Genomic DNA, 17,621 nt, shown 5'->3' with positions numbered 1-17,621 from the left:
TAAGTGTGATGAGGAAAGGAGGGAGTATTCATCTTTTAAAAAGATAACATTTGGGGGCAGCTGGGTAGCTCAGTGGATTGAAAGTCAGGCCTAGTAATGGGAGGTCCTAGGTTCAAATCTGGTCTCCAACACTCCCCCCAGCTGTGTGACCCTGGGCAAGTCACTTGACCGCCATTCCCTAGCCTTTACCCCATTCTTCTGCCTTGGATCCAATACATAGTATTGATTCCAAGATCAAAGATAAGGGTTTTTAAAAAAAAAAAAAAGATAACACTTGATTAACTGGGGTTGGGGACTAAATTAATTCATAATTAATTCATTGTACTGACTGCAATGACTGAAGTTCTTGAGAGGCAGAATTTCTTCATCTTAAATTAATTAATTAATCTACTGGTCATTTAAAATGATCAGTTGAACTTCTCAATAAAGAAAAAAGTAAGTCCTCCAGCATTGGTGTCGTCTTCTCTCTCTCTCTCTCTCTCTCTCTCTCTCTCTCTCTCTCTCTCTCTCTCTCTCGCTATCTATCTATCTATCTATCTATCTATCGACATATAGTAGTGCCTTGATACACGAGCACCTTAAGTCACAAGCAATTTGAGATACCAGCAGTCACAATTGGGATTTTTTGCTTTAACTCATGAGGGGATATTTGAAACATAAGCTTTCCCCTTTGGGATGAGCCTAAGGAGGAGGAGGTAATCAAACAAGTGAGATTAAGGAAAGATTGAAGATTTGGGAAAAAATTAAACAGTTCATTGAAAAGACACACTCAGGGGCAGCTGGGTAGCTCAGTGGATTGAGAGCCAGGCCTAGAGACGGGACGTCCTAGGTTCAAATCCGGCCTCAGACACTTCCCAGCTGTGTGACCCCGGGCAAGTCACTTGACCCCCATTGCCTACCCTTACCACTCTTCCACCTATAAGTCAATACACAGAAGTTAAGGGTTTAAGAAAAAAAAAAAATGAAAAGACACACCCAGAAAAAGTTGCAACAGGTCCTGCATTGGAGCTGTGTAATGACACTAGTTTCACACATTATCAAAATGTTCTAAAAGAGAGGAAGAAATTTCCATAGAAAGGTTTTAGTTGAAATGGCCTATCTAGCGGAGGGTGTTAGAAGCTTGGGATTCAAATATCCACTCCTGATTTAAAGTAAAGAATTGAGATGGTGCTGGCTCGTATCTCAAATTGCTCTTGACTGAAGGTGCTCCTGACAAGGGACCACAGTATGGCTTAGGGGGGTATGAAATCTGCCTAACAGGCACTTTGACCTGAAGCCTGTAATCCAAAAGTTCCTACCAAACTCTCCACACTGTGCTGCAAGTATGGCATAAGACAATCAGTCAGGAGTACAGGACGCCCATCTCCCAGGTGCAAAGGCTCAGGTCAGGCATCCTTAGCTGCCATCCTGAGCTATACGAGGTGACTGACTCTTGACATGGATAGGAATTGTCAGCAAAAAATCAGAGCTTGACCTCTTGTTGCAGAGGCCTTGGAAAGGATAGTCATGATAATAGATATTAGTGACCACCCAGAGTGAGGATTCCTGTACTTCCCAGCTTATTGAGCACTTGGTCATTCATTAAGACCTGCCCATTAAAACCTGGAAGATTTATGTTCATTCTATTTTAATTTTAACTGCCTTCCATCTGAAACTGTATCATCAGATTTGTGCATAAAAAAGGCCATCTCCTCAGGCTTGGGGTCTATGGTCTTGGTCTTCCCCAGAGTCTGCCTTTACTGTGAGGCCAGTCCTCTCTCAATAAACCTATTTCTTTTTGGCTTGCAGATTTTGATTCTCTTATTAGTGTTTCTGCTAATAGAATTTTCCCCACAAGGTGATCTCATCTCTGATGAAGAAGAATTTCAGGTAATCATTAAGAACTACTTTGTCCAACTACATGGCAATAAATATGACAATGTAGGTGAAATGGGTGAATATTTACAAAAATATAAATTGCCTAGATTAAAAGAAGAATAAATGGAATACTTAAATAATCCCATCTCAGAAAAAGAAACTTAATAAGTCATCAAGCAAAAATGAATAACATAGAAATAGGTATGAAGTGACAACATTTGTACAACTCAGTGGAATTGCTTGTTGGCTTTGGAAGGGGGAAGGAAAGAGGGAAGGGAAAGAAAATGAATCATATAAACAAGGAAAAACATTTTTAAATTAATCAATTAAATTTAAAAAAAGATCACTCTATAACAAATATGAGTAATATGGAAATAGGTTTTGAGCAATAATACATGTACAACCCAGTGGAATTTTTTGTAAGGTCCAAGAGAAGGAAGAGGGGAGGCAGAGAATATGAATCATATAACCATGGGAAAATATTCTAAATAAATTTTTTTAAGTTTAAAAAATAAAAAAATAAAGGAACCAAAATGAAAAATATTGAGAAAGCAACAGGATAATCTTGTTAGATTCAAGATAAATCATTTTAATAGGAAAAGGAAAGACCTAAATTTTCTGAATGTTAAGTACACTAATAGTTTAATAGTATTTGAAAAGCAGACCTTTTAGCCCTCTGTGGAATTCCCATTCTTTTTCTTCTACTAAAAACATGCCTTTTCCTGTCTTTGCCCTCATCTGATCTCACCCTAAACTTCTCCCCAAGCCTCCCTGGCAGGCCTGACTGACCTGGCCAGACCACAGAACCTGGAGGTAAGGAGTAGAGACTGTCCCTGGGCCCTCCCTGAAACGGTGGCTCTGATGGAATGTGTCACACTGGAGGGTGGATGAATAAATGATTGCACTTGGGTCTGACTCTGGAACCTGGGCTGCCTCATTCAGGCAGGGGCTACTGAGGCCCTGGAAAACTCCCAGAACACAGTTGGGGATTGTGGGTGACCTTTGAGGTCATTGACAGCAAGCAGTGATGGCGCCCCTGGAGTCTTGGGAAAGGCATAGATAGGTCTTAGTTCTGCTGGATTCCAGCTTTGGGGAGCTTAGTCAGGGCTAGGGATAGACTTCACTCACCTGGGATGGGGGCCTCTGGGTCCTGGGAGCCATTCCTTCTAACTCCAGGGTGTCTGCTTGGGTCCGACAGTGTTCCTTCAGGGGGTGGGAGCCCCAGGGTGGGGAGACTTCCTCTTTGTACACCTGTGGGGATTTAGAGAGGGGGAGGGCTCAGAGGAGCCTCTCCCCACAGGAGGGGACAGGGAGCCTCAGGCTTGGAAAGGACCTCGGACTGGACAGGAAGAAGCCTCCCCACCCCCTCTGCTGCTCTCTTTGGCTTCATTCCTTTTAGAAACTGCATTGGGTGCACAGGGTGGATTGAGAGACTCCTAGGAGGAGAGGTTGCTGGGTAATGGGGGGGGGCAGGAGATGCTGAACAGGGAGAGGGGCATCAGGTGCGGTTGGCGAGAAACATGTTGGCATTTGTTTTGTGCCAAAACTGGAGCTCCTTCCATGGCCTGCGGGCACAGGCATCCCTCCTACTCCAACCAGGCTCAGGTTGGCTGCTTCTCCCCTTGGACCTTTGGGGAAGGGAAGGACCAGCCTCGCTCCCATTCTGTGACTGTACTCCCCTCCCCCAGGACGGGGGGAGGGTGCAAGGATGGTGGGGGCTCACTCTCTCCTCCAATGAAGGAATATGCAGACATAATCAATGAGATGAACATCCCAATCAATGGGATGAACTCACCCATGAAAAGGAAGCAGAAAGCAGAATGAATTAAAAGGCAGAATCGCACTATATGTTGTCTACAAAAAAACACACCTGAGACAGGTATATACACTCAGGGTAAAGGTAGGAGGCTGGAGCAGAATCTACTGGCTACATTTAAGACAAAGAAGGCAGGAGCAGCAATCATGATCTCAGACAAAGAGAAAGTAAAAATAGATTTGACTAAAAGAATAAGGAAGCCAATTGCATCTTGGTAAAATAGATAATGAAGAAATATCAGGGGGGCAGCTGGGTAGCTCAGTGGATTGAGAGCCAGTCCTAGGTTCAAATCTGAACACAGAAACTTCCTAGTTGTCTGACTCTGGGCAAGTCACTCCGGGCATTGCCCAGCTCTTACAGAGGTTAAAAAAAAAAAGGAAAAGAAAAATCAGTATTCAACATATATTCACCAAATGGTACAGCATCCAGATTTTTAAAGGACAAATGAAAGGAGTTTAAGGACGAAACAGTAGGGGACCTTGACGTTTCCCTATGAGAACTAGATAAATTGAACCAAAAAATGATTAGAAATCTGGAGAAAACTGAATAGGGATAAAAAGGAATATACCTTCTTTTCGGCAGCACATGGTACATACACAAATACTGATCATGTACTAGGCCATAAGAGGCTGTTTCAACAAAAACTTTTCCATGGAAGATTGTTTCTTTCTCCTTTTCAGAACATCTGGATATGTCCTTCGGGCATAGTTCCAAATTGCCATTCAGAATGGTCGGATCAATTCACAACTTCACCAGCAATGCCTTAATGTCCCAATTTTGCCACATCCTCTCCAACATTTATTACTTTTCTTTGCTGTCATGTTAGCTAGTGTGAGGTGGTACCTCAGAGCTGTTTTGCTTTTCATTTCTCTAATTATAAGAGATTTAGAACATTTTTTTCATGTGCTTATTGATACTTTGGTTTCTTTATCTGAAAATAGCCTATTCATGTCCCTTGACCATTTATCAATTGGAGAATGGCTTTATTTTTTGTACAATTTATTTAGCTCCCTATATATTTGAGTAATTAGATCTCTGTCAGAGCTTTTTGTTATAAAGATTTTTTTTTCCAATTTGTTGCTTCCCTTCTAATTTTGGTTACATCGGTTTTGCTCGTACAAAATCTTTTTCATTTAACATAATCAAAATTATTTATTTTACATTTTGTAATTTTTTCTAACTCTTGCTTGGTTTTAAAATCTTTCCTTTCCCAAACATCTGACAGATGAATTTTTGAAAATTCATACCCTTAGATGAGAACTTAACCTTCAGAAGGTGGGAACTTAAGCTTCAGAAAGCGAGAAGTCAATCCCACAGTCACTGCCCCTCTGGGCAGTGCTAGACTGTGATTGGCTCCTGTGAAGAAGGGGAAGGACAAGAGGCCACCATAAAAGGCAGGAAATCCTTCAGCATGAGGCAGATTCTCATTGAGAAGATAGTCTAAAGAGAGTGTCTTCTGGGGATAGTCTCTAAAGAGCTTGACTAGAGACAGTGTTTTGGATCCTGGGCTTGGAGCTCAGCTTCAACTCTTAGACTCTGACTCCTGAACTACTTGGTTGGGTGAGTGAAAAGGGCTGACTCCCTTCCTAGTATCTGGAGAGGCTAGTTTCCATCTTGGAGAAGGCCACAGTGGTTACTCACTACCAGCCCTCCTGGCTGAGGACTAGTATAAGTATTTTCTCTAACCTCTTTCACATTTCTCTACTTTATTGTTTCCCTTCTATTTTATAAATAAATTTCAGACTCGAGATATAATAAATACTGGTGACCACATAATTTCGTAAAATTATTGTCCAACCATTAATCTCCACCTTTAACAGTCATCAGATTTCTGAGCATAAAAAAGGTCATCTCCTCAGGTTTGGGGTCTTTGGTCTTGGTCTTCACCAGCCCTCTCTCAATAAACCTATTTTTGGCTTGCAGATTTTGATTCTCTTATTACTGTTTCTGCTAATAGAATTTTCCCGATAAGACTTATCTCACCTCTGATGAAGAATTTCAGGTAATGATTAAGAGCTACTTTGCCCAACTACATGGCAATAAATGACAATCTAGGTGAAATGGGTGAATATTTACAAAAATATAAATTGCCTAGATTAACAAAAGAAGAAATAGAATACTTAAATAATCCCATCTCAGAAAAAGAAACTGAACAAGCCATTAAGGAACTCCCTAAGAAAAAATCCCCCAGGCCACATGGATTTAAAAGTTAATTCTACCAAACATTTAAAGAATAACTAACCCCTATACTATATAAATTATTCACAAAATAAGCAAAGTAGTCTCACAAAATTATTTTTGTGGCACAAATATGGTACTGATTCCAAAGCCAGGCACACCAGAAACAGAGAAGAAAACTACAGACCAGTCTCATTCATGAACATAGCTGCAAAATCCTTAAATAAAATATTAGCAAAGAGACTACAGTAAGTCATCACAAGGATTATTCATTATGATCAGGTAGGATTTATACAAAGAATGCAAGGATAGTTTAATATTAGGAAAACCATCCACATAACTGACCATCTCAATAACCAAACCAACAAAAATCACATGATTATCTCAATAGATGCAGAAAAAGCCTTTGACAAAATACAACATTCATTCCTACTGAAAACACTAGGAACTATAGGAATAGCTGGAGCCTTCCTCAAAATAATGAACAATATATATTTAAAATTGTCAGCAACTATCATCTGCAATGGGGACAAGTTTGAAGCTTTCCCAATAAGATCAGGAGTGAAATATGGATGCCCATTATCACATCTATTGTTTGATATTGTACTAGAAACAGTAGCAGTAGTAATTAGAAAAGAAAAAGAAATTAAGGTAGACAATGAGGAAACTAAATCATCACTCTTTGCAGATGATATGATGGTATGCTTAAAGAATCCTAGAAAATCAACTAAAAAGCTAATGGAAATATTAACAACTTTAGCAAAGTTACAGGGTACAAAATAAACACACATAAATCATCAGTATTTCTATATATTTCCAACAACACTCAATAGCAAAAGTTAGAAAGAGAAACTCCATTTAAAATCACTCTAAACAGTATAAAATATTTGGGAATTTATTTACCAAGATAAACACAGGAATTATATGAAAACAACTACAAAATACTTTTCACAGAATTAAAATGAGATCTAAACAACTGGAAATAAAATAATAAAAATGGCATTCCTACTGAAATTAATTTACTTATTCAGTGCCAGATCTATCAACCTTTTCTCAAGTTTTCAAAAAACATTTTTATAGAATTAGAAAAAAGTATAACAAAGTTCATTTGGAAGAACAAAAGATCTAGGAAACTAATGAAAAAAATGTGAAGATTGGTGGCCTGTCAGTACAAGATCTTAAACTGTACTATGAAGCACAACAATCAAAACAATCTGGTACTGGGTCAGAGAAAGAAGGATCAGTAGATCAATGGAATAGACTTGGGTAAAATGACCTTAGTAAGCCAGTGATCCATAAACCCAAAGATCCCAGCTTTTGAGACAAGAACTCACTATTTGAGAAAAACTGCTGGGAAAACTGGAAAACAGTATGGGAAAAATTAGGTTGAGATTAACATGCCACACACCCTATATCAAGATAAATTCAAAATGGATAAAAGACTTAAATATGAAGGGTGAAACATAAATTAGAACATAGAATAGTATACCTGACAGATATATGTGAAAGGAAGGAATTTAAGACCAAACAAGAGATAGAGAACATTACAAAATGTAAAATGAATTATTTTTATTATATTAAAGTTTTATTTATTATTTTATTTCCAGTTGTTTAGATCTCATTTTAATTCTGTGAAAAGTATTTTGTAGTTGTTTTCATATAATTCCTGTGTTTATCTTGGTAAATAAATTCCCAAATATTTTATACTGTTTAGAGTGATTTTAAATGGAGTTTCTCTTTCTAACTTTTGAGGAGAACATAGAAGAGTACACATGATAGATCTATGCAAAAGGAAGGAATTTAAGACCAAACCAAAAGCAGAAAATTACAAAATGTAAAATGAATCATTTTGATTACATTAAATTAAAAAGGGTTTGTACAAACAAAACCAATGCAACCAAAATTAGAAGGAAAGCATCAAACTGGGAAAAAATTTTTAGGACACTCTCTGACAAAGGTCTAACTTCCCAAATATATAAGGAAAGAAGTCAACTGTAGAAGAAATCAAAGCATTCCCCAATTGACAAATGGTCAAGGGACATTAATAGGCAGTTTTCAGAAAAAGAAATCAAAATTATCAAAAATTACTTGAAAAAGTGTTCTAAATATCTCCTAATGAGAGAAATGCGAATCAAAACAATTCTGAGGTACCATTATACACCTAGCAGATTAGTCAATATGACAGTAAAGGAAAATAATAAATGTTGGAGGAGATATGGTAAAATTGGGAAACAAATACATTGTTGGTGAAGTTGTGAACTGATCCAATCATCTGGAAGACAATGTGGAATTATGCCCAAAGGGCTTTAAAAGACTGCATGTTCTCTAATTCAGCTATAACACAACTGGGTTTGTATCCCAAAGAGGTAATAATGAAAAATACTAGTACAAAAATATTTTTAGCTGTGCTTTTTGTGGTAGCAAAAAATTGGAAAACGAGGGGGTGTCCCTCCATTGGGGAATGGCTGAACAAATTTTGGTATATGATGGTGATGTAATACTATTGTGCTTTAAGGACTGATGATCTGGAGGCTTTCCATATAAATTGGGAGAACCTCAATGAACTGATGAAGAGTGAAATGAGCAGAACCAGCAGATCATTGTAAACAGAAAGTAAATCACTGTGGAAAAATCCAATGTAATGGACTTTGCTAGTAGTAGCAATGAAATGAGCCAGGACACTCCTAAAAGACTTATGTAAAAGAATATTAACCACCCTGAGAGAAAGAACTATGGGAGCAGAAATGCAAAAGCAAAACAGATGACATCACTTATCATATGTATATAATGGTACGTAATTTGGGGTTCAGGCCTTAAAAAACCTCTCTATAGCAAAAATGAATAATATGGAAATAGGTATCAAGTGACAACATTGCTTGTCGGCTTTGAAGGTGGGGGAAGAAAAGAGGGGCGGGAAAGAAAATGAATCATGTAAACATGGAAAAGATTTTCAAATTAATTAATTAAAAAAAGATCACTCTATTACAAATATCAATAATATGGAAATAGGTTTGGAGCAATAATACATGAAAAATCCAGTGGAATTATTTATCAACTGTAGAGAATTATTTGTTAAGTAAGAGTTTATTAGGAAATAGAATTAAGTAGTATTGGTAGATCTATAAGAGAGATTAATAAATTGGGTTTCTTTAATTTTAATGGAATCTCAGAGAAGGTCTATGGGTAAAGGAGAATTTTCCCAAAGTACATTGAGAGTCAGTTAATCCAGTCAATTTTACTCTTCAGGCTAACTCTGTTTCTGAAAGGCGGTCCTAAGAGCTGCTCAGTGAGGTTAGAAAATCTCAGCTTTTCACATCTCAAATTCATCTATCAGGCTGGACAAGTGAAGGAAATTGTTGAGTGCAATACCAGTGTAAGCCAAGCAGGATTGCTGTGTGAGTAGAGAAAGGCTGTGGAGATTCTAAGCTGTAATTTTTATCTAAACAGTAAGGAAGAGAAACCTAATTTATTCCTCTCGTTTATAAGTTTATAATTTAGGATAGTCTAGTTAGATAAGTATTTTGGGGTTTTAAATAAATTAGGAAGAGAGTATAGCTTCAACTCTGTTGAGGGAGAAAGTGATCCCTGCGGATCAGATTTGGTTGGGAGGTTAGAATAAGATTAATTAGTTTTGTGACCAATATATTATAAAAATTTCCTTTCTACCTGTTTCCTTTAACTATTCCTTCCTTTAGTTTTTCACCCACAATAAAAATATATTTTTATATATTGGCCTGAGCTAGAAGTCTTTGGACTGCTCTGAGAAGTCATCTTTCTCAACAATTAAATCAACAGTCTGTCAACATAGGACACAATTATTGGTAATATCATACAATACGAATAATTTGTAAGAGTTAGGAAACACTCATAACACAAGCTCTAGGAGAAGGGAGGAAAGAGGGGAGGAAGAGAATGTGAATTATATAAACATGAAAAAATAGTTTAAATAAAATTTTTAAAGTTAAAAAAGAAAAAATAAAGGAACCAAAATGAAAAATATTGAGAAGGTAACAGGAAAAATAATCTTACTAGGTTCAAGGTAAATGATTTTAATAGGAAAAAGAAAGAACTAAAGTTTCTGTATGCTTAATGCAAGCTAAGTTCCTGATAGTTTAATATTTGAAAAGCAGACCTTTTAGTCCTCCCCTGGAATTCCCATCTTCTTTCTTCCACTAAAAACCCACCCTTTCTTTTCTGTGCCCTCACCTGATCTCACCCCAAACTTCTTTGAAAGTCTCCCTGGCAAGCCTGACTGACCTCTCCAAACCCCAGAACCTGGAGGACAGAAGCAGAGACTGTCCCTGGGTCATCCCTGGAATGGTGGGACTAACGACCATCCCCCTCTGATGGAATTTGTCACACTCAAGGGTGGATGAATAAATGACTGCACTTGTGTCTGTCTGGAACCTGGGCTGGCTCACTAGGCAGGGGCTACAAAGGCCCTAGAAAACTGCCAGAACACAGCTGGGGATTGTGGGTGACCTTTGAAGTCACAGTGACAGCAAGCAGTAATGGGGCCCCTGGAGGCTTGGGAAAGGCAGAGGTCTTAGTTCTGCTGGATTCCAGCTTGGGGGGGGGGAGGAGGAGTGGGGGGATAGCTTAGCCAGGGCTGTGGATGGACTTCACTCACCTGGGAAGGCCTCTTGGTCCCTGGGGGCCATTCCCTCTGGCTCCAGGGTCTCTGCTTGGGCCAGACTGTGGTCCTTCAGCAAGGTGGGAGCCCCAAGGTGGGGAGACTTCCTCTGTGTACACCTGTGGGGAATTAGAGAGGGGGAGGGCTCAGAGGAGCTCCCAGGGCCCTTCCCCTGGCCTCAGGGGAGACTCTCCACACAGGAGCGGACTGAGAGCCTCAGGTTTGCAAAGGACCTTGGACAGGACAGGAAGGAGCCTCCCCACCCACTCTGCTGCTCTCAGGCTTCATTCCATTTAGAAACTGCTTTGGGTTCACAGGGTGGATTGAGGGAAACTCCTAGGAGGAGAGGTTGCTGGGTAATGGGGGGAGGGGCAGGATACACTAGACCAGAGACAGGTGGGGATTGGGGAGAAACGTGTTGGCATTTGTTCGGTGCCCAAACTCAGAGCTCCTTCCACGGCCTGTGGATACGGCCATCCCCCCCACTCCAAGCAGGATCACGTAGTCTGCTTCTCACCTCAAATCTTAGGGGAAGGGCAGGACCAGCCCCGCCCCCATCCTGTGACTGCACTCCCTCCCCCAACCGCCAGCTCCCTCTGGATGGAGGAGAAAGAGGGAGCCCGTTCTCTCCTCTTGGGGGAGGGCAAAGCCCCGCCATGGCTCCTGGGTCCAGTCAGAACTGCCGCCGCCTGACACCGGCACTTCTGTATTTGTCCCTTTTTTATGGTCGTTTAAAGTTATGAACAGACATAGAGACACAAACAGAAACATGCCCCTCCCCCGACCACACACACCCCTCCCTGGTCCCGCGTCTCCGGTTGCACGTGCATCGGAGCTTCTCCCTTCCCCCAACCCTCACCCAACTCCCAGGTTCAGTTATCCGCAACTGGTCTACCCGGGTCTTCTCGCTCCCCAGGAGTTAGAGAGCAGAAACTCTCCACTGCATAAGGTCCAGCTGCAACTTTTGCATCGACTCCCTCCCCTCCCCCTCTCAAGGAGGAAAGTCCCAAAAAGGACCTCTGTAAGCACAGCAGAAACAGAGACAACACTCAAGAGATTCCCAGCATGCCCTAGGGCTGCCCAGGCGGACGAGCCAAGACTTGGGTGCCAAGACCCAGGCATGCTGGGAAATGGAGTCTTACACAATGGGAATGCCAAGGCTTGGAGAACGTCATGCGAGATGCATTCTGGGAAATGGAGTCTAACTTCTCAGGTTTGGAGCCCTGGTGGAGGAGGGGCCGCGCACCAAGAGTTCCCGGGTCTCCCAGGCTGCAGCTGGTCCTTCTAGTTTTCTTTCTGGCAGTTTTAGCTTTGATCCTCCTCAGCCTCCTTCCTGTGATATAGGAGGCGGCCATGGAAAGAAACACGGAAGCATTTCTGAGGAGAGCTCAGATCTCCGGTGAGAAGGGACCCAAGAAGCCCCTGAGCCCGACCTCCTCATCTCAGGGAGGCCCAAACTGAGGCAGACAGGCTGGTCCTTGTCCTGAATTAGGGGCGGGAGGATGGATGGTTCCTGTGCCGTATTGATCCTAATAGCAGGGCCTTGGAATGGAAAAGCCCCAATTCCTGTATTTTAGAAACAATTACTGTGTATTTCTCTGTCAGACACAGCTCGGAGATTCCATCTAGTCTATGGCTTTTTGCACTTCCTTTGCCTTAAGCATCCCAAAGAACTTCTTCCTCTTCCACAGAATTTCATGAATGAGTAAAGGGACAAAAGTGTTTTCAGGCCTGAGAGGGAACCTTCCCATGTCACTCTGTGTGTGGACCAGGGTTGAGGCTTGGCTGGACCATCTCCTCATCAGGCATTCACCAGTTCGGGGTGTCTTGGGGTGCTCCAGGGAGGGGCTGAATAAGGAGCTCCTCCAACTCTCTGTTAAACTGCCTGAGCAAGATCTGGGCTCTGGTCACTGGGGAGGCCCCAGACCCCAGGGAGCTGGCCAGTGCCTTGGAATCTGGTCCTTCCTGGTCCTAAGCAGCCCTGTCCAGCTTGGCCCTCTGTCCACACCCTCCTTCTGGAGCCCAGCTTCTGTCTCTCTTCTCCCTGGGTTTCAGGCAGCATTTCTGTATCCCTCATTCCACAGGAAAGGAAATCCTCACAGCTAGCATTTCTATGGCTTTCAGGGATTCATAACAAGCACCTTACTGGATTGATGCTCCATTTTACAGATGGGGAAAGTAAGGCAGAAATGCAGTGACTTCTCCAGGGTCTCACAGCCACCAAGTGTCTCAGGTGGAATTCCACCTCAGATCATCTTGATTCCATCCATATTTCCCTTTTCTTCCAGAGGTTCACATGAAGGTCCTGTGGTGTCAAACCTATTCTTGCTAGAGCAACCAGAACAGTCTCTAAGTTCTCCCCAATCCCCCTTTCCAGAACCAATTTGATACAGTAATTTAATATAAAAGAATAATGAATGAAATATGAAGAAATTGTCTCCCATGAAAAGGCCTGTACGTTCTCACCACTGTAGCCCAAGAGATATGTCAAACACACCTAACACATTGTCTCCAAAAATAAGATGTATGGTGGGAATGGAATTCATGCCCATATTGATGTAATCTTGAAGAAAATGATATACAAATTAAAATCAGCAGATGGCACTTCAGATCAGCCACTGCAAACCTATTGGGTCTCTGGCTGTTCTTACTCTGTTTTCACTCAATTGTCCCACCCCCAAGGGGAACTGGACTGCTGGCAATCCCCCTTCGACCCCCCAGCGTCAAACCATTCCCCAACTAATAAATGGGCAAGGGACATGAATAGGCAATTTTCAGATAAAAAAAATCAAAACTATCATTAAACACATGAAAAAGTGTTCTAAATCTCTTATAATTAGAGAAATGCAAATCAAAACAACTCTGAGGCACTACCTCATACCTAGCAGACTGACTAATATGACAGCAAAGGAAAATAATAAATGATGTGGCAAAATAGGGACACTGATGCATTGTTGGTGGAGTTGTGAATTGATCTAACCATTCTGGAGGGCAATTTGGAACTATGCCCAAGGCTTTAAAAGACTGCCTGTCCTTTGATCCTGTTGTGAGGAAGATTAGATTAGATTTTGATTAAGTATTAATTAGGAAGTACATTGCAAGAAGGAGCTGGAGCTGGGAATTCCAGGTTGGAAGAGTAGAATAAGTCCTCCCATTGCCCTGTGGTTTTATCCTTTAGATTTTAAGTATAGAAATCTTTTCCCACCTTTTAGTCTAACATAATTAAAGCTAAGTCCCTTTTACCTTGTTAGCCTGTTACTATACTCTGGTCTAGTGGAAGCTGGATGACAGTTAAGATCAACTGCCATTCCTGTGGAAATCCAGTAAACTCTGGTCTCTTCACCCTGGTCCAGTCTCTCATAAATCCTAGAGTGTGTTCCCACAAACCACTTAGTTTATTGTAATATCCCTGGTGACCCCATTACCTTACTTATATTTTCCTACAGTTTGGCACTACCCAGATGGGTGGATAGTGTGTAAATAGAATTAGCTCGATCCCATTAATAGTCAAAAATCCACTCAACCCAGGCGTGCTAATGATGTCACTCTCAGCTCCCTTAGTGGGGAGGGGAGATGAGTTACCCACACGTGACAATAAGTAACAAATCAAGAATAAGGGACTGCCCTTTGGGCAGTCCAAATCAATGTAGAAACTGCCATTTGTCCATTTGAATTAGAGGTGGACCACAGGAAAATGATGAAAGACACTATCTCTTTAAGTAAGTGAGTGAACTTCCTGTGGGGGCAGTTGCCGTCTCGAACTAGAAGAAGAAGCATCTCCTGAGACCACAGACAGATTACACTCTATATTGTCACGTGGGTAAGTTAGGCTGACTTCCTTGGCCTAGCTGGGCCAATTCTAAACTCTGCCTATCTGGCTGTTGGGCCCTGTGGCTTACAGCTTCATTATTAAGCTTTATAACCTTCTTCTCTCTCAGTCCAGGCTGGACTAGCCTCTACTTTTCTCTTTATTCCTACTTTTACCTACCGATTGTAAATAAACTCTTCAACCCGATGCTGACTTGGGTCTGATTTAATTACGGAATCAACCTAAATTGTTGATTCCTGGCGGCCACATATTTTAATATATATCTATAAATACCTAAATTTTATTCCTTACAATAGAGACAGACAGGAAGTGAACAGTTGGCCAGCTAGATTCATAAAGGAAGTAAGAGGGGCTTGAACATTCCAAGAGGGAGCTCAGCCATTGGGTGAGAGCTGAGAGTTCTCAACCAGTGGTGAGCTGCTCAGAGCTTCTCAGCCCCGACCCCAGGCCATTCATAAATCTCTGTGGGTAGGGGAAAATACTATTAAGCTTGGTGCTGCCCCAGAGAAAGGGATTTTCTTCATTTTTTTTTGGTTTTGTTCTCTGTTGCTGTGTTTAATTGTACCTGTATTTAATTAATTGTGTTAGTAATTGTTATTAGTCAGAATAGTGGCTAATAATACAATAGATTTTGTTGTTAGTTGGTCTATTTGGGGAATGATGGGCACAATGGTGGTTGAAGACTGGATAGACTATGTTTTTGTGATATTATGGAAAGGTGCCAGGGCTATTCCTTACCTGTGGTTTAAAGTTATACCCAGGTATTTTAGAGGGATAATGGACTTGGAATTTGCACAACCGATTTTAACAATTAACATACTGGATCTATCATGTCACATGCCAGTTCTGATTCTGACTGGTTATTCTGTATACAGGTTGAGGTGGATATTATATCATATTGGGTATTTTATTAAAATCATTGTGACTTGGCGTTTCAGGGATTCTGAAACCAAAAAAAATGTTAAGATTATTACAAATTAAGTTGGATAATTTAGAAATATGTACGCAAAACGGTTCTTTCTCTGGTCAATCCCTTGGTACTTCCCACACTGGCAACATGACTGAATATGTGAACATGGGCATTTCTGGCAAAGGTATTCCAACAAAGGCTGAGCTAGAACAGCAGGCTCAGAGTAAGGCTGAAACCCCCATTAGCCTTTTTCCTCTTCTCGATCTTCCCGTTGTTCGCGAATATAGTGTATTCCATGTCAAACAACATACAAGATTCAGGTCTGAGGATGTAGAAAATATGAAACGTAAGATCCCAAATTTCCACGATGACTCTGGGAAATTTGTGAAGATCTTCAAAGCTTTTGTGAAACAACATGATCCAGACTTTGAAGATTGTTAGTACATGTTAGGGGAGATCTTATCACATCATGACAGAGCAAAGTTTGTAGAGGAGATACGAAACATGGAGGGAATGACACCATGGCCTGTCGCTTGGGAGGAACTGGACCTGAATTCAGTTCCTACCTACTGTATGTTGAAACAAGCGCGAAAGTCTCTGATTCAGGTTCTAGAGAAGCATGCTAAGCGTCCTAATTCTTGGAGTAAATTCGAAAAGATCAGGCAGACAGTTCTAGAGACCCCTGCAACTTTTTTGGACAGGATCATTGAGGCAGCAGAAATGTATTTAAATATGAATATTCTAGAAAATACCACTGTAGATCATGTAAAAAGGATTTTTTGTGAGAAATTCGGTTCCCCAGTTGAAGAAATTTTTCATGGACAATTACCCTGATTGGGAATTGTTAAGTCTAGATGAATTAAAACAAAAAGCAACATATGTGTTTGCCCAGGAAAAGGACAAGAGTAGTGATGACAAGGATACAATCATTGAAAATCTTAGGAAGTAATTAAAGGAGGCAAATTCTCGAGCTAATGAGAAGGAAATAAATGAAATCAAGGTGGTAGCAGTGTTACGGGCAGCAGAAAAAAGGAATAATAACAATAATTATAAGACCAATAGCAATTCAAACAATAGGAATCAGAGGCAGCAATCTTGTTATGTTTGTGGACATCTTGGTCATTTTGCAAAGGACTGTAGATACAGAAAGTGATCATATGGGCAGAGATACAATAATAACAATGGAAATAATCAGTATAATAATAATTATGGTTACAAGGGAAATAACTGGAATAATGGTTTCAATCAGGGAAATGGACAACAAAACGTGTTCCAATGTCAGAATGCATGCTGTCAAGGTGCACAAGCTCCTAATTTGGCAACGACGCAGGATTACCTTCGCGCAGGAGCCAGGCCCAAGTTTAGCTACGTTGTTCAAGGGAATGTTAATAATGGTAACATGAATGGAGGGACAGCTTCATTATGAAGGTGTGCCCGAAGTTCAGAAGTGATTGATCAAGGTAATGGAACTAAAGTGAATGTTGATGAAATTGTATGTGTTAAAGATGATGATAATGTAATTGTGAATAATGGAAATGGTGCACTTGGTGTTAATACTGATTTGATTGGTGATAATAAGAATTTAATTAATAATGGTGATAAGTTGATCAGTGTTAATTTAAATGGAATCAATGATAGTTTAATCAATGTGAATGATAATTTGATGAGAATTAATGATAATTTGAATGGTGTTAGTGTGAAATTATCTGAATTAGCTACTAGTAATGGTGTAAATAGTACTTTAACCAATATTAATGGTAATTTACCTACTGGTAGTAGTAATTTAACTGGCGTTGGTAATAATTTGATTAAGATTGATGATGGTTTATATGGTGTTGATAATAATTTGATTAATGTTGTAAATAATTGTGAGAAAAAGAGAAATGGTATTGTAAATGGTGTTAGAAGTTCTAGTAAGTGTGGAATTAAGAAGAATAATAGAAAATGTGATTTGATTAAGGATAATTTGATTGTAAATAAGAACAATGATACCAGAATAGAGGTGAAAAGGACCAATGGTTTAAAATCCTGGGAAAATTCTGTAATTCTTGACGATGTTAACTTGGATGGACAGGAAATGGCTGAGCTTTGTTCTGATGTGACTGTTTTAGCTCCAGTGTTGGAAACTTTCCAACCTCCCAAAAGTACTGAACCGTATGTGTCTGTAACTATTGGAGACCAGATTTACGACCTTCTTGTCGATACCGGGGCCAGTATATCAGTTTTGAAAAGCTTTCCTGCAGATTGTAGTGCTGTTGGAACAATGGATGTGGTTGGTGCAAAGGAGGTGACTCAGAAAGTAGCTAAATTGCAACCAAAAATGGTGACCTTAGGACCACTTTCGGTGGAACACACATTTTTGTGTGTTCCAGAATGTCCTATGAATCTGTTGGGAAGA

General features: G+C 40.4%; 1 long non-coding RNA gene and 1 pseudogene across 1 annotated transcript; both read right to left on the bottom strand.

The window, feature by feature from the left end:
* The window catches only part of LOC123240731, a 139,440-nt pseudogene that overhangs the window by 8,773 nt on the left and 113,046 nt on the right, over positions 1–17,621 (bottom strand).
* LOC123239861 lies at positions 2,996–11,413 on the bottom strand. The gene is made up of 3 exons (XR_006505748.1): positions 11,344–11,413; positions 10,482–10,603; positions 2,996–3,108 (listed from the first exon to the last, which is right to left on the bottom strand). It is a non-coding gene; the product is annotated as an uncharacterized LOC123239861 (long non-coding RNA).

This window comes from Gracilinanus agilis, chromosome 3 (genome assembly GCF_016433145.1).
Source record: "Gracilinanus agilis isolate LMUSP501 chromosome 3, AgileGrace, whole genome shotgun sequence".
Classification (NCBI taxonomy): Eukaryota; Metazoa; Chordata; class Mammalia; order Didelphimorphia; family Didelphidae; genus Gracilinanus; species Gracilinanus agilis.
The sequence above is the reverse complement of the archived record's forward strand: the minus strand, read 5'-3'. Positions and strand labels throughout refer to the sequence as shown.